Source organism: Gracilinanus agilis, chromosome 2 (assembly GCF_016433145.1).
Source record: "Gracilinanus agilis isolate LMUSP501 chromosome 2, AgileGrace, whole genome shotgun sequence".
Taxonomy (NCBI): Eukaryota; Metazoa; Chordata; class Mammalia; order Didelphimorphia; family Didelphidae; genus Gracilinanus; species Gracilinanus agilis.
Genome location: NC_058131.1, coordinates 708,175,287 through 708,198,998, shown reverse-complemented (window position 1 = coordinate 708,198,998; position 23,712 = coordinate 708,175,287).

Genomic DNA, 23,712 nt, shown 5'->3' with positions numbered 1-23,712 from the left:
ATGTTTTAGGGTGTGCATTTCGTTAAGAAATTACATCTATGTATTACTGAAGGGTTGTTTTTAATGAATGCCTTCTGTCTTTATGAGAGGTCTGACCCCTTTAATGTGCCTGCAAATGGGTTTCATTTACTATTAACTACACATATGTGAGTTTGGCTCCTTGTTAAGGAATTCAAAAGAAATTCCAGGTGTCTCATAAATCACACAAGAATGCTTAGTTAAAAAAATAAATAACTAAAGAAAATAAGCGAGTGATTACCTTTGAGGAAAGACGTGCAAATAAGACTTAAACTGATTAAGGTTGCAAACTGTTCTTCCTTGGTATGGATACTGGAATATCCCCTTTCATTTACACATACATATGAGGAAATCTCATTAATTTATAGCCCACTAATTTGCAACCTCTGACAGGTTAGCAATGGGCTGGGCTAAGGTCACTGGTGCCCACAAAAACTTTGTTGACATATACAATTATATATTTTATGCATTTCTTAATTTTTAAATATTTTCTGTGTTTTCTGCTGGCCTTTTTGTGTTGCCTGTGACTTCTATACCCCCCCCCCCCCATTTCCATTTAATTTCTTTTGTTGACTTATGGTTTATCTGTGTGAAGGAAATATGGTAGCCAGAAAAAGGCAGAAATAGAGTTAAGAGATCATGAGACCAGGGCAGGGCAATGTCCCCTACACTGTCCACTGCACTGACCCCTGGGAAGCACAGACAAAACAGAAAGCCACAGTTGGCTCTCAAAACATGATGTGTGAGAGTTAGTGGGTGGAGAAAAAGTTTGATAAACTGAGGCAAAAGTGGATTTCACTCGCTTCTCTTCTGGTGTTTGTTGTAGGCTGTACTTCCCTGTAAGAGTGACTAGGTAGCCCTAATGGTGGCCACAGAATAACAAGTTAAATGGAGCAGAAAGGAAAGCATCTATATATCAGTCTCCCATTTTTCTATCTTTTTTTCCTATACTTTTGACTTAATAAAATTATTAATTTATGACCAGTCTTATAATTTTCCCTCTTATATATCAAAACCTCAATGGGAAAGTTGCAATGTGGAAAGGATACCTATAAATGATTGTGTAATTAGAATTTGTTATCCTAAAAGCTACAATTTCCAGCACCCCACTCTCCTCACATTGCGTGCAGATATAGGAAGGATACAAATTTGGTGTAGAACCGTCTCTTGCTCTCTTGTCTTCCTTTCTTGGCTTTGGTGGAGTGGGCTTTTTAAACAGGCAAGATGAACTTAATCACGTGATCTTAATTTTGTTAAATAATTAAGTTTTTTTACTTCTATTTCCTTTTTATTCTTTCTACTTCAAGTGATTATTAATAAACTTTATAAAAATATAATTCTTGGAGTGTTGGAAATTAATTTAAATCCTACATTTCTTATTGTATAGTTTCTGATTATGTAAAATGATTCATTGGGGAGAGTAGTCTCCCAAAGAATCACAGGGGGGATTGTGAAAGAGAATTCTTTACTGTATTGTCTGTCCTGAGTTAACACTAACTTAAGTACCCCTACTTAGTACCCCACTAGAATAAAGACAGGATTAACTCCCTCTTGCCTACTTTTGAATTCAACCAACAAAAGATTAAACACCCCACTTAGTACTAGGTGAGAAGCTAGCAAGGTACTTAGAGAATTCACACCCTTAGAAATTCAATCATCTGGGAATCAGGGAATCTTTTTGATGATTACTTAACCTTCAAAAGGTGAGAAATTGATCCTATAGACACTGCCCCCTGGGCAGTGCTAGACAATTTGGGAATTGTAATTGGTCCCTGAAGAGGGGAGGGGACAAGAAGTCACCATAAAAAGCAAGCCCCGAACTCCTTCAGAGCAAATTGTCTTTGAGAAGATAGTCTGAAGAGATTGTCTTCTGGAGATAGTCTTAGATAGTCTTTGAGGGATCTTCACTGGAGACTATGACTTCGATCATGGGCTCGAAGCTTGGCTTCTACTTGGTCTCTGCTTTTGGATTGCTTTTTTGGGTGAGTAAAAGTGACCCCTTTCCTGGTTTCTAGAGAGACTAGCTTCCATCTTGGAGGAGGCCGCATAGTTACTCACTACCAGCATTCCTTGATAAGAGCTAATTAATCTCTACCTGGATTAAGCAGATCTGGAGCAAAACATTTAGGTTGATAGGATATATAACTTCTTGATCTCCCTCACATTTCTCTTCTTTATTGTTTCCTCTCTATTTGTAAATATTTGTAAATAAATTTCTGACTCAAGACATAATAAATACTGGTGACCACATAATTTCATATAATCATTGTCCAATCATTAATTTTAACCTTTACATGATTTTGCTCTGTGTTTAAGTGAATAAGAAAAATGAATCTGAATTTGCAGATAAAATGAACATTTTAGTACGATTTACAATAAACCTTTGAGGAAGGCATGATTGCCCAATGCATACTCTAGGAACTCAGTAAACTTATAGAACTTCAGAGTTTGAGGGGACCATAAATATTTAGACTAGTGATTTTCAGGGACTCTCCAACCCTTTCAGGGGATCTGTGACATCAAAACTATTCTCACAATAATACTAAAATATATTAATTTCTAATATAGTAAATATGGATAAATGTTATTCATACAAACAAAAGATCTTTGGAATCCTAAAGAATGTAAAGCTTTCTTGAGAATAAAAAGTTTGAAAGTTACTGCTCTACTCCAACCTTTATCCTTCCATAGATTAAGAAACTGAAGCCCAAAGACACACAGTTAATAAGTAGCAGGTCTGTGATTTGAACCCAAACCTAACATTGTCCTTTAAAGGCAGCCACTAACAAAAGTTAGATTTCCATGATCCTTCTGGCCAGTATATGCATCATTATCAAGAACCAGAATTGTTGGTCCAGAAACACCACCAAGTTTTGTTTGAAAATTTCAGTTTCAGGGGGCAGCTGGGTAGCTCAGTAGATTGAGAGCCAGGCCTAGAGATGGGAGGTCCTGGGTTCAAATCTGATTTCAGACACTTCCCAGCTGTGTGACCCTGGGCAAGTCACTTGACCCCCATTGCCTAGCCCTTACCACTCTTCTGCCTTGGAGCCAATACATAGTATTCACTCTAAAATAGAAGGTAAGGGTTTTTTTAAAAAAAAGAAAATCTCAGTTTCATTTTAAGAAGGGCATGAATTAGCCAGAAAGTACTTAGAGGAGAGCAAAGAGCACGATGAAGGCCCTGAATCTCATACCATGTCAGGATTGCTTGAAGGAAATGGGAATGTATGGAAAAGATTTGGAGAGACATCACAGTTATTTTTAGGAATTTCAAGGGTGTCATATGGAAGACAGAAGAGAATTAAAAAGAGTTGATGGAGGGGGCTGATCCAAGGTGATGAAATCAAATCTTTACAAACTTGTTCTGTTTGGCCCCCAAAATGGCAGAACTTGGAACAGTGGTGATAAGGGGCAGAAAGGCAAATCTTAAGGGCAAGAAACTTTCAAATAGTGTAAGCTATCCCAAAGTGGAATGAGCTAATACATCACGGAAGGTCCCCAAGCAGGGCCCAGATGACGACTTATAAAATATTCCATTGAGCAAACATCCCCTTAGTCAGAAAAATAGATGCCCTTATGAGAGAACCTAAAGAATAATACTATTACAGACACCTAATGGCACAAGAACTTGCCCATTAATAATGCTACTTTGATGGTTTCCTAGGCAAAATGCTATCAAAATTGAACATTTTTTTAAAAAGGCAGAAAGCAAACGGATACTGTGATCAATCTTTACTTACCCAGCCAAAAGGGAAAAGGACCTTCATTTCCATTTTAATAACTTGTCCACGTTCAATTGTTAGAATGAGGAGGCTACCAGGTATTTGTTGATTGTGATCACACTAAGGAAAGAAATACACACATCGAATATTTTATCATCACAAATAGAATTCTAATGCACTGTAAATGCTCTGTGTTGACTTATCTGTGAATGAGACCTATCCCCTAATCCTACCCTCTCTAGTGGAATAGAAAATCCTAGAGGGCGAGGACTGTTGTCTTTTGGTATTTCCGAGGCTCCTTACAGTTTTCTGCACGTAGTGGGCACTTAATAAGATTTGGTTGAAATGCTTATTGAAATGAATCGACCATTAATCAATGAAACTGCCAATGTTTGGGCAATGATAAGATAAGTGAAGCTGTTCCACAGAGGCAGCTATTTTTCCTACCCATATTTTGAGAAGTCAAGACAAATATTTTCTGTGCACAAACAGAGAATGGACTATTGCCAGCTTAGAGAAAAGAAGCTTTTCCCCCCCTATGGCCAGCACAAAAGGTTTAAATTCAGTCACATTGTTTGTGGGGGAATAGAGAGAGAAAGGCTCATTATTACTGAACTCCCACAGGAACCTATCTGTGACTCATCTCTTTACTTCTTATCTTTCCCCAAAACTTCTTTTGGGAGAGTGGTGCAGAATGGTCAACTCTCTCAAAAGAAACTTTCAGCCTCTGGGCATATGGGAACACTGGATAGGGGTTTGCAGCTTCCTGATCCTTCTCTGGGAAAAAAAATGGTGCTTAAAACTCTCACTCTGATCCTGAAAGAAGTACAGGATGTACAAACATTTGCAAATGGCATCTCCTCAATTCCATTTGAGGCTTCTACCAGCTTCCCAAATACCCAGTAAACTGAGTTATGCTAATTAAAATGCCAAATCAACTCTTAAATTTGATCAGTTACCAAATGATATCAATTCCATCTCATGACACTATTAACCTCTGTTGCTTTATTTCCATTCAAATGTCTCCGTACCCCTAATTTGGTTCCTCATCGCCTCCTGTTAGGGTTAATGCAATAGTTTCCTGATGGATCTTCTAGACACCAGGCACTTCCCTTCTCTGACCAATTCACCACAGGGCTGCCCACATCATTTTTCTAAGGTACTGAGTCACTCTTCTGCTCAAAAACTCCTATATACGCCTTATTGCGTTGGGAAAAGATACAAACTTCTCACTTTGGCATTTATGTTCCTTTGTAAGCTGGTTCTCATTAACCCTTCTAGCTGTCTTTCACAATACTCTGTCTTATGGACTCCAGAAGCTGTTCCTCAGACCCAACATTACATCTCTTGTCTCTTTGTCTTTGTACAGGCCATCTCTTATACCTAGAATGACCTCCCTCTTCATTTCTGCCTGGCAGAATTCTTGAGAAGCTTCAGCACAAATGATTCTTCTTTCTATAAAGTCTTCCCTAATCTGCTCAGTTAACAGGACCTTCCCTTTCCAGATTCTCCAAGAGCTCTTGGTTTGAACTCTCTCTTTTATCCTTCATTCAATACCAAGCTGTGCACAACTTGTATTCTTCCAGAGGAATGTAAGCTTCTTGAGGACAGAACTGATATTTTTCCCTTTACACTATATATGCATATTTTCTTTATTTTATATCTATCTATCTATCTATCTATCTATCTATCTATCTATCTATCTATATCTCTATCTATCTATCTATCTATCTATCTATCTATCTATATCTTTATCTTTTCCTCTATCACCCTGCACTGTTCCTACTAGGATCAGGTGATGATAATAAATGTCTAATAGGCATTTGTTGAAATGAACTGTGACAATCCCACTTTAGTAGCTTCTATAGCTTTAGAAAAGGCAACAGGAGAGAGAGGGAAAGGCATCGGATTTGGAGTCTGAGGCCTTGGGTTAAATTTCACCTCTAGTACTTAGGACTTGTATGACCTTGGGCAAACCACACTATGAGGTCTCAGTCTTATTAGTTGTAAAATAAGGGGATCTGACCAGCTTCTAGCTCTTGAACCTATTAACCAGCATTGCTTACTTCTGAAATTCCTTCCTATGTTGAGAAAGCTTTAACTCAGATTCACCTGGAATAACACAGATATCAGAAGCATTGTTCTTTAGTAAATGGGGGAGTTGGAATTTAGAAAATAATCAAAGGTTGTCAAGGAAAGAAGCAGACAAGGTGTCACATATTCAATGACTTTCTCCCTTATGCATTTTATATCTCCCCTTTATAGACTATCTCCCCAATAAAATATAAGCTCCTTGACTGCAGGGGTTGTTTTGCTAGCATGTATTTGTATCCTAATGCATAGCACAATGGTTGGCGCATAGGAAGCACTATCATCTATCTATCCATCCATTCATCTATCTGTCTATCTAGCTATCTATCCATCTATCTATCTATCTATCTATCTATCTATCTATCTATCTATCTATCTATCTGTCTGTCTGTCTATCCATCTATCTGCATATCTGTCTATCTGTCTATCTGTCTATCTATCCATCCATCCATCTATGTATAAGTATACCTGTCTATCTATCTATCTGTCTGTCTGTCTGTCTGTCCGTCCGTCCGTCCGTCTGTCTGTCTGTCCGTCCGTCCGTCTGTCTATCCATCTATCTGCATATCTGTCTATCTGTCTGTCTCTATATCTATCCATCTATCCATCCATCTATGTATAAGTCTATCTGTCTGTTTATCTATCTATCTATCTATTATCTATCTATCTATCTATTATCTATCTATCCATCCATCCATCCATCCATCCATCCATCCATCCATCCATCCGTCTATCTGTCTGTCTGCCTATCTATCTATCTATCTATCTATCTATCTATCTATCTATCTATCTATCTGTCTGTCTGTCTATCCATCTATCTGCATATCTGTCTATCTGTCTATCTGTCTATCTATCCATCCATCCATCTATGTATAAGTATACCTGTCTATCTATCTATCTGTCTGTCTGTCTGTCTGTCCGTCCGTCCGTCCGTCTGTCTGTCTGTCCGTCCGTCCGTCTGTCTATCCATCTATCTGCATATCTGTCTATCTGTCTGTCTCTATATCTATCCATCTATCCATCCATCTATGTATAAGTCTATCTGTCTGTTTATCTATCTATCTATCTATTATCTATCTATCTATCTATTATCTATCTATCCATCCATCCATCCATCCATCCATCCATCCATCCATCCGTCTATCTGTCTGTCTGCCTATCTATCTATCTATCTATCTATCTATCTATCTATCTATCTATCTATCCATCCATCCGTCTATCTATCTGTCTGCCTGTCTATCTATCTATCTGTTTGTCTGTCTATCTATCTATTTCTATGTCCCTCTCATTTCAAAGAATAAAGATTAAGCTTTTCTCTCCACTTATCTTTATAAGTACAATGAAACCAATGAAGGACTTCAATTTATGACATATGAATGAATGAATTTCACTGCTGTGTCTTGAATGTGGGAGGGGGGTGGAGGATAAAAGAGGGACACCATTCTCTCTCTGGACAGTCTCTCTCCTTCCACCCATGTTCTCTGCTCTTTGGCTCCCTCTCCTGGCCCATGTGTCCAGCCAGCTTCCCAGGACTATGATAAAAATGAGTTCTTTTTTCCTCTGGCTACAGCAGACAAACACCTGCCTGCTGTAGCTGAAACTCAGCTGGTTCCTGGGCTAAAGACACTGGATATGACTGCAGAAATGCTGGTGCCAGCTTGGATCTGTCTGCTTCTGAAGGACAAAGTGGGCAACACCCAATCAGGAGGAAAAGACACCTACAGACAGCAGTGATTTACTGAAGGTTAGTACCATCTGGAATTTGATTTCATAAAACCCCAATCTAAGAATAAATAATATTTCTCCTCCTCTTTAGATTCTACTGTTGACCCTAATGCACTGACTATCTTGGATCAGTAATTGGCATAGACAGCCATAAGTACCGAGTCAAAATATCACAGGAATCGCCATCCCTTGCTCCTGGGTCCTCATAATCCATGTCAAATAGCAAATCACTGATGGAGTACCTGCAATATATGCCAGGTAGACACTGTTACTGCTGGGAACTTTTCTGTCCAGACCAGGTCAGTGTACTCTCACTTGAACCTAAGCCATGGACCGGTAGCCCTGGAAAGGACTAGAGGAAGGAAACAAGACTTCTTCCTTGCCAGATCTGCCTGTCAGAATTAGAGTAATGATTCTTACAAACCTGAGGGGATACAAGGATAGACTTCAGGGAGCCCTTGACCTTGAATGGGAAAAAGATTCTATCTTAAATTTTCACTAATTTCTGAATAAATTTGAACATTTCCTTCAATTTTTTAAAAATGATTCTCAGAAGGGGTCTCTGAAGCCAGACCCTTGGCTGCTCCAGATTGCCAGAAAGATCCAAGACGCCAAAAATATTAAGATCTCTTGGACTGGAGGGATGCGATGGCCCTAACAAGGGTGCACTAGGAAAACATACCAACCAGCTGCCAACTTCCATTCCCCCCAAATAGGCTCTAATCCTTGCCTCTGGGGCAATAAACCAATGCCCCATGCAAGGTCTATTTCTACCCTCTGACTATTTTTGAAAATAGTTGATTCTTGGCTCTGTGATTTCAGGAACTCATTTTTTCCCCTTTTGGAACTTTATTTTCACCTATTCTAGCTCTGGATGCTACAATACTCTGATTTTGCCATAGTGTATCCACTCAAAATTTTGCAGATGTTCCCTATGGCCCTGGGGAGAAAAATGCATACTCTTCAGCCTTGAATTTAAATTCTCCATAAACTTAAAATAAAACTCTTAATTTGGGAGCAGCCAGGTGACTCCATGAATTGAGAGTTAGGCCCAAAGGTCCTGGGTTCAATTATGGCCTCAGATATTTCCTAGCTGGGTGGTCCTAGATAAGTCACTTAACCCCCATTGCCTACCCTTACCATTCATTCCTCTGCTGTGGAACCAATACATAGTATTGATTCTAAGACAGAAGGGAAGGATTTAAAAACAAACAAACAAAAGCCCCCTATTTTTCATCTTAGAAAAGATACTAAGTATTGGTTCCAAGGCAAAAGAAAGGTAAGGGCTAGGCAGCTGGTATTAAGTGACTTGCCCAGGGTCAAATAGCTAGGAAATATCTGAGGTCACATTTGAACTCAAGCTCTCCTATCTCCTGGTCTGGTGCTCTATCCATTGAGCCATTTAGCTGCCTCTCTCCTTAGACTTTCCACAATTCCTGTCAGCTTCCAGGGCCTCCCTCTTGGTATGAACTTGCGTTGACTTTTTAAATACCTATTTTATGTGCACATGTTGTTTTTCCCAATAGATTGCAGGCACAGGGCCAGCACCATTTCTCAGATCTCTGGTTCCTACATCAGTGCCTGGCATGTATTTAGTAATTAAAAGAATCCTAAATATTGTGGCAGCAGAGAACCTGGGTCCAAATCCTGCCTCCACCACATGCTACTGGTGGGACCTTGGGCAAGTTGGATCTCGCTGTTGAGTGATTCTGATTACTTATCTGTGGAATGAGGAGATTGGACTAGAAGCCTCTGATGTCCCTACTAGCTCCACAGCTAGGAGCCAATAAGTAGTCTAATTACTCAAATTTATAAGGAGCTAAGTCAATTATACAAAAAATCAAGCCATTCCCCAACTGATAAATGGACAAGGGACATTAATAGGCAATTTTCAGATAAATCAAAACTATCAATAAGCACATGAAAAAGTGTTCTAAATCTCTTATAATTAGAAAAATACAACTCAAAACAACTCTGAGGTACCACCTCACACCTAGCAGATTGACTAACATGACGGCAAAGGAAAGAAATAAATGTTGGGGGAGATGTGGCAAAATTGGGACATTAATGCATTGCTGGTGGTGTTGTGAATTGATCCAACTATTCTGGATAGCAATTTGGAACTATGCCCAAAGGGCTTTAAAAGACTGCCTGCCCTTTGACCCAGTCATATCACTGCTAGATTTGTACCCCAAAAAGATAATAAGGAAAAAGACATATGCAAAAATATTTATAGCTGAGCTCTTTGTGGTGGCAAAAAATTGGAAAATAAGGGAATGTCCTTCGATTGGGGAATGGCTGAACAAATTGTGGTATCTGCTGATGATGGAATACTATTGTGCTCAAAGGAATAATAAACTGGAGGAATTCCATGTGAACTGGAACGACCTCCAGGAATTGATGCAGAGTGAAAGGAGCAGATCCAAGAGAACATTGTATACAGAGACTGATACACTGTGGTAAAATCAAACACAATGGACTTCTGTACTAGCAGCAATGCAATGACACAGGACAATTCTGAGGGACTTATGACAAAGAATGTATCCACATCCAGAGAAAGAACTGTGGGAGCAGAAACACAGAAGAAAAACATTTTCTTGACCACATAGTTCAATGGGGATATGTTTGGAGATGTAAACTCTAACCAATCACTCATTGCAAATATTAATAATATGAAAATAGGTCTTGATCAATGGCACACGTAAAACCCACTGGAATGGCTTTTGGAAGGGGGAGAGAGGAAGGGAGGAAAAGAATACAAATTATGTAACCATGGAAAGTATTCTAAATTAATCAATTAAATAAATAAAAAATAGGATCCATAAGTAATTTAGGGGAGTATGTTCACAATGTCAACAGGTAGGCATTGCAAAGTACTTCACAGTTTTCCTTTGCCTCTACATAGCCCATATATGTTGGGATAGAATTTTTAGTAGGGATGAGTTGCTTGGAGTGGTGCTCCATGGGCTAAGCCATTCTCTCCAACTATAACTTCACCATGAGATCCCAGCACAGTGGCAAGATATAAGTGAATAATTGATGTTTTGGAGTCAGATGACCTGGATTCAGATCCTGTTTCAATACTTAATAGCTCTGCAACTGAAGGCAAATAGTTTAATCAATCTGAACTTCAGTTTTGACATCTATAAAATGAGGATAATAAAGAGGAAATGTACTAGGCTGGATAGAGGGCTGGTCCCAGAATCCAGAAGACATACAGATTTTGAGATTTTGGATAAATCACAACTACTCAGTGTCTAAGACAACTCTAAAAGGGAGAAAAGACCCAGCCTGCTTGGGGCAGTAATCTTCATAGGAGGCAGGAATAGTTCCCAATGGTGATAAAAATGACATGTGCAGACTATGATAAGATCAATATTTTCCTGACATGGTTTCTTTCCTCCTACACACTACATAGGGAGATATTACCTAGAAGAAGGTAAATAGAGATTTTTGCTCCAACCCCTGATTGGCTCTGGCTTCCTTGATACAACTTCCTGGTCATCAAAAAGCATGGACTAAAAAGTCTAGCTACATGGAATCTAAGCCTCTCATACGTGGTGGATTCCTGAAGACCACACAGGCCATATCCTTTGCCATATCTTGCTCCAATGACCAGAAGAAGGCAAGATGGTAATATATGTTTATGTGTGTGTGTGTGTGTGTGTGTGTGTGTGTGTGTGTGTGTGTGAGAAAGAGAGAGAGTTCCAGAGAAACTAAGCTTTACTATTCTTGTTTCATTGCCTTGTGATGTTCAACACCTTTTTCTATCATGCTTCATTTCATCCCAACATTGAACCTGAATGATGAGAGGCGTCTCCAACAAAGACCAATACAGCTCTATATATTTGTCAGTGTGCATGTATGTGTATTTATATCATCTACCTTGTGTTGTTAGTCACAGTGAAAATGTGTTATAATCTAAAAAGTGAGTTTTAATATTTTTTTTTTTGGTAAAACCAATTTTGTCAATTCTATGAACAATCAACGTTGGCCATTTCATCATGATGAAAGGATGACAAGAAATGTATTTAGAAGGAGCAAAAAAATTCCACTGGAATACACACATCGTCAAATCCAATAGAAATGTCTTTGTCTCCATATGGTGAGATATTTCAAGCACGCATATTAGAATCTCAATAAATAGATGCCTTGAATGCCGCATACGGTGTTTTCCCTCAGTTATGTCCCAGACTCAGGCCCCCTAAAAACAACCAACAGAAATCTTGAAAATGGAAACCGGCATAGGGTATTAGGTTGTGAATGTAATTTTGTAAATATGAAAATAAAACCATTATACACAGAAACATGGAACATCTGATTCTGATTTTAGCACAAAGGAGAGTAAGACTTCACTTTAAGAATGACAAATAGAGCTGTCAATGCCATCCATTTATAGCCCAGTGGAGAATATCACAAACCCACAAAATGTGCTTGGAAACTGGTAATTGTGTTTGGAACTTTCAGTGAGAAAGATAAAGAAGTTCCCATGGCCCCCTAGCTTCAGTAGCCTAGCCAAACTTGATTGGAATAACTTACATTAGTCAATGGGGAAGGTATAAAGTTTTTGCCAGAGAGGCAACATTGGCTCTGTAGAGAGAGTGATGCCTTGGACCTAGGCAGACCTGGGTTCATATCTTGCCTCCAATGCTTACTGGCTATGCGACTTAAATATCTCTGCACTTGCCTCTCCTTATCTATAAAATAAGGTTAAAAATATCTGTAGGACTTACTTCACAGGGTTGTTGTGAGGACCCAGTGAGATCAAGTGTAGAAGATGTGTTGCCAACTTTGAAGCATTTTCTAATTATTATTTTTAGGGCCCAATTGAGCCCTGAGATCTGGAAGGGGAGTGAGTATGTGAAAGACATTTATTAAGTATTTATAATATGCCAAGCATTTTCCTAATTTTTTTGGGGGGGGGCAATGGATAGCTAAGGCAGTTCAATACCTCAGAAGTTCTTATAAGAAAGAGATAAAACAGGGGCCCAGAGGTCCTCAAAGTCAATGGGAATGGCTTCTTCTTAACATCATTTTCTTTAGAAAAACCACATCCGAAGAATCATTTGATAATTGACCCCGGTAGAATCAGGACAAGAACTATGATTTCATAGGCCTGAGGAACTCCAAAAGGAGGAAAATGCTTCTGCCAATATAGTTGGATGACAGCCTAGAAGGGTCAAAAGCCAGCATGGAACACAGGTCTTCCTGACTCTGTGACCAGCTATCTGTTACACCATGTTACATCTCTTGCCTTTATTGGACTCCTGAGATATTTTATTAAAATGGTGCCAAGAGCCTTGTGTTGGTGGATGGATGCTTGGAGGTGAAAACAGGGGTTCCAAGAAGAACTAGCATTTATACAGCATGACCCAAGCCTTCATGCAGCCTTAAAATATTAAAACTTAAATCTGCCCCAAGGTTTTTTGGATAGACCATACAGCAATTAAAGGTTCATAAAGAATAATTAGATATGTTATCTCATTTAATCTTCATAATAATCCATGAAATAAATCATTATTTTATTCTAATTTTATGGATGGGTCAGCCAACACTCAGTGAGCATTTATTAAGTGCTTGTTATGGGCCAGGCACTGTACTAAGAATATTGTTTAAAAGGCATTGCTCTTGCAATGATCCAGATTAATCCAGAGGAATTTATGAGAAAGAATGCTATCCACATCCAGAGAAAGAACTGTGGGAGTAGAAACACAGAAGAAAAACATAGGATCAATCACATGGTTCGATGGGGATATGATTGGAGTTTTGATGTTAAAAGATCACTCCAGTGCAAATATGAATAATAAGGAAATAGGTTTTGAACAATGAAACATGGATAACCCAGTGGAATTGCTTGTTGGCTCCGGGAGAGGGGAGGGAAGCAGGGAAGGAAAGAACATGAATCATGTACCCCTGGAAAAATATTCTAAATCAATAAGTTAATTTTTTTAAAAAGAAAAGAAAAAAATGCATTGCTCTATTCCTGTCCTCAAGGAGCCCATGTGATGAGACTGATGGAAGTTAAGCAACTTTCCCAGGATCACACAGCTCATTAATGTCTGAGAAAGCTTTTTTCTCAAGTTTTTCCTGTCTTCATATTCAGTGCTCTAACCATAACATCATGGAGCTACCTCTAAATTTAGGTAATTCCTTTTTTAATTTTTTATTTATAATATTTTTTTCATGCTTTCTCTTCCCCCCTCCCAAAGCCAACAAGCAGTTCCAAGTATCATTGTTCAAAACCTATTTCCATATTATTCATATTTGTAGTAGAGTGATCTTTTAACATCAAAACACCAATCATATCCCCACTGAACCATGTGATTGATCATATGTTTTTCTTCTGTGTTTCTGCTCCCACAGTTCTTTCTCTGGATGTTGGTAGCATTCTTTCTCATAAGTTCCTCTGGATTGTCCTGGGTCATTACATTGCCGTTAGTAAAGAAGTCCATTACATTTGATTGCACCATAGTGTATCAGTCTCTGTGTACAATGTTCTCCTGGTTCTGTTCCTTTTTCTCTGCATCAGTTCCTGGAGGTCATTCCAGTTTACATGAATTTCCTCCATTTCTTTATTCCTTTCAGCACAATAATATTCCATCACCAACATATACCACAATTTATTTAGTCATTCCTCAATTGAGGGACAACTCCTCATTTTCCAGTTTTTTGACAAATTTAGGTGATGGTGAGCTACTTTAACCTTGGCCAGAATGTTCCTTAGGTGACATCTAGACGGGGCACTCACAGTCCTCACTATATAGAACCTTCCATAGTGTATGTTTTATAATCAGAATATATGTTTTATAATTTATAATGTAAAATTTAAATTCTTTTGAGAGTAATTTCAGAGGGAAATGTGTAATTCTCCTCAGAAGGGAATATATGTTTTATAATCTATAATGTAAAGTTTAAATTCTTTTGAGGGTAATTTCAGGATAAGAAATTTGCCATCTCCCCAGAATCCAGTTTGGAGAACCTGTTTGGAGAAGGCACCATGAAGATGCCTGCAGAAACCTACACTGCATCAAGAAGATCCAGAATGAACTTTGGGGTGTAGTTGATTCAACTATGGGGAGTTGAATGCATTTTTTGAATGTACACTCTTATGCCGAAGGGGACTGCCCCTAATTGGCTTTTTGTTAATGCTCCTAGCAATCGTTGGATCATTGGTTTTGTCCTCTTTTCTTTTTATTCCCAAATTTGTATAACTTAAAAGTTGGCTATGTTTACAAGATCCATCAGGAATACCAGTCTTCCTCCAGATCTCAGGGGGGAATGTGATATTGGAAATTTGGGAGTCCTTGAACTAATTTTGATGTCTGGCAAGGATGGCATTTGTGCAAGGGGGATGGGACAAAAAAGGAGTGGCTGACAGTTGGTGACAGTTGAGGGCAGAGAGGATTCTGGGAAATTCTCCAGAGAAGGAAGGAGGAGGAAAAGGAGCCTGGCATTGGACTGAGAGAGGGAGGAGGAGAACATCTCAGCTCGAATCCAGTCCTGAGGGCTTCCTGAGGATCTTTCTTTGGACATTGATACCCCGATTCCCTGGTCAAAGGAATCCCATCGCTTCTCACTCAGCAAGACTTCAATAAAGAGTGAGTTAAGTTTTTGGACTCCATTTTGGGAGCAATCTCTTAGGCTCCTTCTCCCATTACCCAACCTTGCTGAGAGACCCTTTCCGGTCTAACTTACAATTATAGAAAAGATAGAAATAGTAATAGAAACAGGAGGAAAAGAGATGAGGGAAGAAGCTTGGGAGTGGGAACCCCAAAGGTTCCCACCTGAGTGACGGACCCCATAGAAATAGAGAAGAGGATACCCCAAATCCCTCTGCCCTTCACCCCTTTCCCTAACCCCTGAATTGTGAATAATAAAAGCCATTCATTAGTCAGATAGAGTTCCAGAGTGCCTGAGATACAGCGAGAGAGAGGGGAATCACAGCTTTGTCTGGCTGCCTCCATCTTGAAGCCAGACCACCCGATGTGAAGTTGACTGACCTCAGGGGAGGCTTGCATGAACCCCGCCATCATTCAGAATCTGATTGGGGTACCACATACCTCATCTTTTAGGGAAACCTCGCCCCCAACTCCTGTGGGGCAGCATGACAATCCAGGTCACCCAGTTTAGGGGTGACACCCCCTCAAAGTCTCCTAGAATGTGGGAAGCCAATAAGAGAATAGATAAAAATCTGAGACTCCTTTTTTGACCCCTTTTGTGATCCTTGTGATTTTTTGTTGAAAAGTATTGTGGCCTTATTGAAAAGTTTTAAGTTCCTGAATTTAAAGAGTTAACACTGTTCCCCTTTTACCAGAAATGCTGCTGCCTGGTATAGCCAAGGCCAAAATCTTGGGGGGGGGGAGCAATTTGACCCTGAGAGGGATACTCCCCAACTTGGCTTTCTGATAAGAACTTAGTCAAAATTTAGCCTTGGCCTTGGTCTATTCTGAAGCCAATGTTTTGTGTTTTGATGTGACATAATTTGTAATTTCTGCGCATCTGCTAAGTTTCAGGGGAGGTTCTTTTGTGTGAAATGAGTCTTGAAATATATATAATAACTCCATGCTCCTGGAGCCAGAGCTGTAAGCATGAGGTAAAAGACAACTACCTTGTCCCATCCTTATTTCCTTATCAACTAAACTGTCTTTATTAGATTATCAGAGATGATAAAGAGATCTCTACACTAGAGTATATTCGATGGGAGGGGAGAGCTAGAAGAGAGTCTCACCTCATAGACTCTCTCTATCTCCCCTCTATCATAACATTGGTTACTTGGCTCTCACTATTATTACAGTATTAGCAGAGTCTCTCTTTATTCTTACAGGTCCCTGATCGAAACTTCCAGTGGACATTTAGGTCTCCTTGAAACTACATTTCCCATGATTCCTTGCTTGCATAATTACATAGGCAGGAAGCGTATAATGTAGAGAGAAGGATAAAGTCTGAGAACTGGTTTGGTATTTCCTCTTTTCTGCCTTTGGAGCAGAGCCAGGATGGGAGGAGGACAGATAATGGCAGTTTTTTGTTGTTGTTTTTTTTTTCAAAATGACTCTTAGTATGACATGTGGCTTCATTTTTCTAATGACTACCAATAAATCCTTTAAAACCCTAAAACTTTTAAATCTATCCTTCTATATCCATTTTATTTCTTACATTAACTTGGCCTCTGGTGGCAGAATCTTCAAATACTCAGAATCCCCCTCAACCCATTCTGAGTCATTTACAGCTCTGATGCCTCCAAAATGATAAGAAGCAGCTGTCACCCCTAAATTCTGGTCATTTTGATAAAGAGTCTTCCAAGAAACTGAAAAGAAAGAGTTACTTACTTCTTGTAGGGCCAATATTGCATAGGACTATTCCCAGTTTGCCCATCACTGCCTTAAGCAATTCCCTAATCCCTATGCCCCCACAGCCAGATGTAGTGATTAAGGAATTACTTAAGGCAGTGCTGGGCAAACTATAGCCTGGATCTGGCCTGCAGGGGAATAGTTTGCCCATCACTGGCATAGGGGAAAGTACATGAATTATTTACTACTATTGACCACTTGGGTAACCTTGGGGAAGACATTTACCTTCTTGGGGTCTTGGTTCCTCACCTATAAAATGAGGGGGACTTCTATTGCCTCTTCCAGCTCTAATGTCATAAACTTAAGACCAAGATTTCAGCAAAGGCTCCAGAGGCTGAAAGAGTGATGTGAAACCCAACCCTTATTCTTATTTCTGCTTTCTAAGCACCAGACCAAACAACCTTCTCTCAAGGAAGCTATTTGCCACCGGGCACTAAAAATATGATTGATTTCACAGATGACAGGAGAATGGGGCCCTAAAGTAGTCCCAAGGCAATGAACACTGCAGCCCTATAAATTTAATAATATCAAGTCATTTCTTCTGAGGTATTTAATTCCTTTGAAGATACAACTGCAGCAATATGGGCCAATTTTGACCCAGCAAGTTCAGGCCCATATTGTAAACTGTAGAGTTCTGAAAATACCAGATTTTGATTTGTGGCTCTTCAGGTATTCGGTAAATGACAAGCAGTAAATCTTTGGGCAGGTTGTGGAGCCTCTTTAAAAAAACAACAACAAAGTTCTGTGTCATCAGAATGACAGTTTGCATTCAAGACAAATTTCTTAATGCAGTATTATTTGGTGGAAATTGAGGGGGTAGGGCAGCTTTATAAATGGCATACAACACAACTGAAAACCATTACATAAACTCAAATCCCAACAAGCCAATACAATCAGCCTTCTTCCATGGCTGTATCAATTAGTTCTCTCTCTCTCTCTCTCTCTCTCTCTCTCTCTCTCTCTCTCTCTCTCTCTCTCTNTTGATGTCTGGCAAGGATGGCATTTGTGCAAGGGGGATGGGACAAAAAAGGAGTGGCTGACAGTTGGTGACAGTTGAGGGCAGAGAGGATTCTGGGAAATTCTCCAGAGAAGGAAGGAGGAGGAAAAGGAGCCTGGCATTGGACTGAGAGAGGGAGGAGGAGAACATCTCAGCTCGAATCCAGTCCTGAGGGCTTCCTGAGGATCTTTCTTTGGACATTGATACCCCGATTCCCTGGTCAAAGGAATCCCATCGCTTCTCACTCAGCAAGACTTCAATAAAGAGTGAGTTAAGTTTTTGGACTCCATTTTGGGAGCAATCTCTTAGGCTCCTTCTCCCATTACCCAACCTTGCTGAGAGACCCTTTCCGGTCTAACTTACAATTATAGAAAAGATAGAAATAGTAATAGAAACAGGAGGAAAAGAGATGAGGGAAGAAGCTTGGGAGTGGGAACCCCAAAGGTTCCCACCTGAGTGACGGACCCCATAGAAATAGAGAAGAGGATACCCCAAATCCCTCTGCCCTTCACCCCTTTCCCTAACCCCTGAATTGTGAATAATAAAAGCCATTCATTAGTCAGATAGAGTTCCAGAGTGCCTGAGATACAGCGAGAGAGAGGGGAATCACAGCTTTGTCTGGCTGCCTCCATCTTGAAGCCAGACCACCCGATGTGAAGTTGACTGACCTCAGGGGAGGCTTGCATGAACCCCGCCATCATTCAGAATCTGATTGGGGTACCACATACCTCATCTTTTAGGGAAACCTCGCCCCCAACTCCTGTGGGGCAGCATGACAATCCAGGTCACCCAGTTTAGGGGTGACACCCCCTCAAAGTCTCCTAGAATGTGGGAAGCCAATAAGAGAATAGATAAAAATCTGAGACTCCTTTTTTGACCCCTTTTGTGATCCTTGTGATTTTTTGTTGAAAAGTATTGTGGCCTTATTGAAAAGTTTTAAGTTCCTGAATTTAAAGAGTTAACACTGTTCCCCTTTTACCAGAAATGCTGCTGCCTGGTATAGCCAAGGCCAAAATCTTGGGGGGGGGGAGCAATTTGACCCTGAGAGGGATACTCCCCAACTTGGCTTTCTGATAAGAACTTAGTCAAAATTTAGCCTTGGCCTTGGTCTATTCTGAAGCCAATGTTTTGTGTTTTGATGTGACATAATTTGTAATTTCTGCGCATCTGCTAAGTTTCAGGGGAGGTTCTTTTGTGTGAAATGAGTCTTGAAATATATATAATAACTCCATGCTCCTGGAGCCAGAGCTGTAAGCATGAGGTAAAAGACAACTACCTTGTCCCATCCTTATTTCCTTATCAACTAAACTGTCTTTATTAGATTATCAGAGATGATAAAGAGATCTCTACACTAGAGTATATTCGATGGGAGGGGAGAGCTAGAAGAGAGTCTCACCTCATAGACTCTCTCTATCTCCCCTCTATCATAACATTGGTTACTTGGCTCTCACTATTATTACAGTATTAGCAGAGTCTCTCTTTATTCTTACAGGTCCCTGATCGAAACTTCCAGTGGACATTTAGGTCTCCTTGAAACTACATTTCCCATGATTCCTTGCTTGCATAATTACATAGGCAGGAAGCGTATAATGTAGAGAGAAGGATAAAGTCTGAGAACTGGTTTGGTATTTCCTCTTTTCTGCCTTTGGAGCAGAGCCAGGATGGGAGGAGGACAGATAATGGCAGTTTTTTGTTGTTGTTTTTTTTTTCAAAATGACTCTTAGTATGACATGTGGCTTCATTTTTCTAATGACTACCAATAAATCCTTTAAAACCCTAAAACTTTTAAATCTATCCTTCTATATCCATTTTATTTCTTACATTAACTTGGCCTCTGGTGGCAGAATCTTCAAATACTCAGAATCCCCCTCAACCCATTCTGAGTCATTTACAGCTCTGATGCCTCCAAAATGATAAGAAGCAGCTGTCACCCCTAAATTCTGGTCATTTTGATAAAGAGTCTTCCAAGAAACTGAAAAGAAAGAGTTACTTACTTCTTGTAGGGCCAATATTGCATAGGACTATTCCCAGTTTGCCCATCACTGCCTTAAGCAATTCCCTAATCCCTATGCCCCCACAGCCAGATGTAGTGATTAAGGAATTACTTAAGGCAGTGCTGGGCAAACTATAGCCTGGATCTGGCCTGCAGGGGAATAGTTTGCCCATCACTGGCATAGGGGAAAGTACATGAATTATTTACTACTATTGACCACTTGGGTAACCTTGGGGAAGACATTTACCTTCTTGGGGTCTTGGTTCCTCACCTATAAAATGAGGGGGACTTCTATTGCCTCTTCCAGCTCTAATGTCATAAACTTAAGACCAAGATTTCAGCAAAGGCTCCAGAGGCTGAAAGAGTGATGTGAAACCCAACCCTTATTCTTATTTCTGCTTTCTAAGCACCAGACCAAACAACCTTCTCTCAAGGAAGCTATTTGCCACCGGGCACTAAAAATATGATTGATTTCACAGATGACAGGAGAATGGGGCCCTAAAGTAGTCCCAAGGCAATGAACACTGCAGCCCTATAAATTTAATAATATCAAGTCATTTCTTCTGAGGTATTTAATTCCTTTGAAGATACAACTGCAGCAATATGGGCCAATTTTGACCCAGCAAGTTCAGGCCCATATTGTAAACTGTAGAGTTCTGAAAATACCAGATTTTGATTTGTGGCTCTTCAGGTATTCGGTAAATGACAAGCAGTAAATCTTTGGGCAGGTTGTGGAGCCTCTTTAAAAAAACAACAACAAAGTTCTGTGTCATCAGAATGACAGTTTGCATTCAAGACAAATTTCTTAATGCAGTATTATTTGGTGGAAATTGAGGGGGTAGGGCAGCTTTATAAATGGCATACAACACAACTGAAAACCATTACATAAACTCAAATCCCAACAAGCCAATACAATCAGCCTTCTTCCATGGCTGTATCAATTAGTTCTCTCTCTCTCTCTCTCTCTCTCTCTCTCTCTCTCTCTCTCTCTCTCTCTCTCTCTCTCTCTCTCTCTCTCTCTCCAATATTCCTTGATCCTCAAACAACATAGATGTACATTTGCCAAAGAAATGTTGCTTTTCTATTAAGGTGAATAAAACTCAAAGCAGTCACTGCATTTCCCACATAGCAGGCATTCAACAAACATTTTTTAAATGAATTAATTAACAAATGACAAAATGTCTAATCTTGGGAAGTCACTTCTCTGTCTGGGGCTCAGTTTCCTCATATCTAAAAGGAAAGGGAGTCAGGGGACCTGGTTTAAAGTCCTGCTCCTGGTGCTTACCTGGGTATGACCTTGGAAAAGTGACTTTTCCTTTTTGGACCTCAGTTTCCTCATCTGTAAAAGGAGGAGACTGGAGTAGAAAGTCTGAAGTCCCTACTCATTCTTGATCTATTATCCCATGAATTCAATTCAAACAAATATCCACTAAAAGCCTAATATGTACAAAAAAGCAGCGTGATAGTGGATCTGGGTTCAAATTCCACCTCTTTCAAATACTGGCTGTATGATCCAAGTCAAACCTCTTGGAGGTCCTGGCAATTCTCTAAGACTTTAAGTAAGAGAGAAGGTGCTGACCTGCTTTGGTAGAAGGGAGTTCCTCACGTAAGAGTTCCCTATACTCCAAGAAATCACAGGTCTAGATCTTTTCCCCTCCCAGCGACCCCAACTCCAATTAATAATAGTTAAAGGTACTAAGGATAAAAAGTAATAATAAAGCAGCCCAGCAAAGCACTTCCCTCTCAGCTCTAAATCTATAATCTTATGAATGCAATATTGCATTAGGAAACTTCCTGCTGGATAATATCTCTAGTTATTTAGAATAACTCATTTTTCCCCATTTAATTATCACCAGAACTCACTCACTCTCTCTCTCTCTCACTTTTTCTCTCTCTCACTTTTTCTCTCTCTCACTTTCTCTCTCTCTCTCTCTCTCTCTCTCTCTCTCTCTCTCTCTCTCTCTTTCTCTCTCTCTCTCTCTCTCCTCTCACAGCATCTGAGAGAAAGGAGAGAGCACTAGGGCTTGGATCTGGGAAAGCTAGATTCAAATTCCTCCTCACACACTAGTTAGCCAAATGAGAATGAACAAGCCACTTTACGCCTCTGAGCCTCAGTTTCCCTGTCTGTAAAATTAAGATAATAATACTTAAAACTAGCTATCTCAAATGGTTGTGAGTGACAATTGAGATAATAAGAGCTCAGCAGACCTCAAAACACCATATAAATGTCAGCTACTAAACCTATTAAGAGATGGAAGTTGAGATCTTCGAATGGTAGAATATGGAAGGGAAAATCAGGAGTAGACTAGAGACTGACAAAGGAAGAATATAAGGGAAGATGGTACCCTGGGCAAAGAACCAGCTTTGAAGCCAGAGGATCTAGGATGGAATACTGCCTTTAATGCTTACCTACCTGCATGACTGTGAGCAAGAAGTCACTTAAAAGGTCTCAGTTTCCCCATCTATAAAATGAGGAGAAGTGAACCAGGAGAGGTAATGTGGTACAATGGAAAGTATGCTAAACTTTGAGCCATGGAGCCTGAGTTCAATCCTTATTCTGCCACTTGCTACTACCTGTGTGACTTTGGGAAAGTTTCTTCATACTCCCTGAGCCTCAGTTTCCTTTCTTATAAAATGAAACCTAGAATGCAAGGAACCTTAGAGACCATCTGGTCAAGAGGCATCTAGATGGCACAGTGGATAGATTGCCAGACTTCAAGTCTTTGGAGGAACTGGATTCAAGTCACTTAACCTTGTTTGTCTAGCCCTTGCTTTTCAGTCTTAAAGTTGTTACTAAGACAGGAAATAAAGAGTTTAAAATATAAAAATAAATGATAAAAAATAATGAATTAGCTCTTACAATTAGCATCTTACTCACTTCTTTTCTCTTATATAGTAGCTATTTGGATGTTCTTTTCATTGTTTATATGAAAATTTTCTTGAGAGCTAGCTAGACCCAAGTCCTAGATATGTGTGTATAACAAGCAATCAATCCAGTACCTGCAAAAGTAGGCCCTTACTAGATGTTCAGAATGAATGCCTCTAAAGTCAACCCGATCCAAAAGTACACAATGACCCTTTGGATAATTATTCGCAGCAGGTTTTTGTATATTCATCTCAGCTTACTTTTCACAGGATCATAGATTTAGAGTCTGAAGGAACTTTAAAATTTTGCTAAAAAATAAGCAGAGTTAGCCAGGGCACAGATGGCAGCACTCTCTTCCCCACCCCCAGACCACAGGTCTTACATTCAGCCCAGTCCACACAGCCATCATCCAGAGAAATGACTCTGGTAAAGGAGAGGTCAGCCACCCCCACCAACTGTCAACCAACTGCCATATTCAGGGCAAACAAGACAAGACAAGACTGAGCTAAAGCAATTGGGCCCCCTAAGAAAGACAAAGGAGGCAGCATGTGCCTTATGCGGCAAACCACTATCACCACCTTAACCACCATCTTCCTGTAGACCCTGATGGAGACAGCCCAGGGCCTTAAACCCCAGATCTTTGGGAGTAGAAATGCTTCCAGCCCCAAGCCCTCAGCCATTCTCTTAGGAAGCAGCCCCTCTGGAGACTGGACCAGCTCCCGAAGGAGCTACAGCCATAGTTCCTCAAGATTCAGAAAGAAAAGTTCTTCCCACCAAAGTCCTTTTGGCTCAAAATCAGAAAAAGGATATTCTCTTGTTGGTGGAAATGACATGAAAGAAGAAGCCTTCACCATCTATTTTGTTGCTGCACCCTAAGGACCCCGGGATCTTTCCATCTGATTTCCACTCTGCCTGCCAGAGATCACAGAGTCTCTCCAATGACACTCAACTCT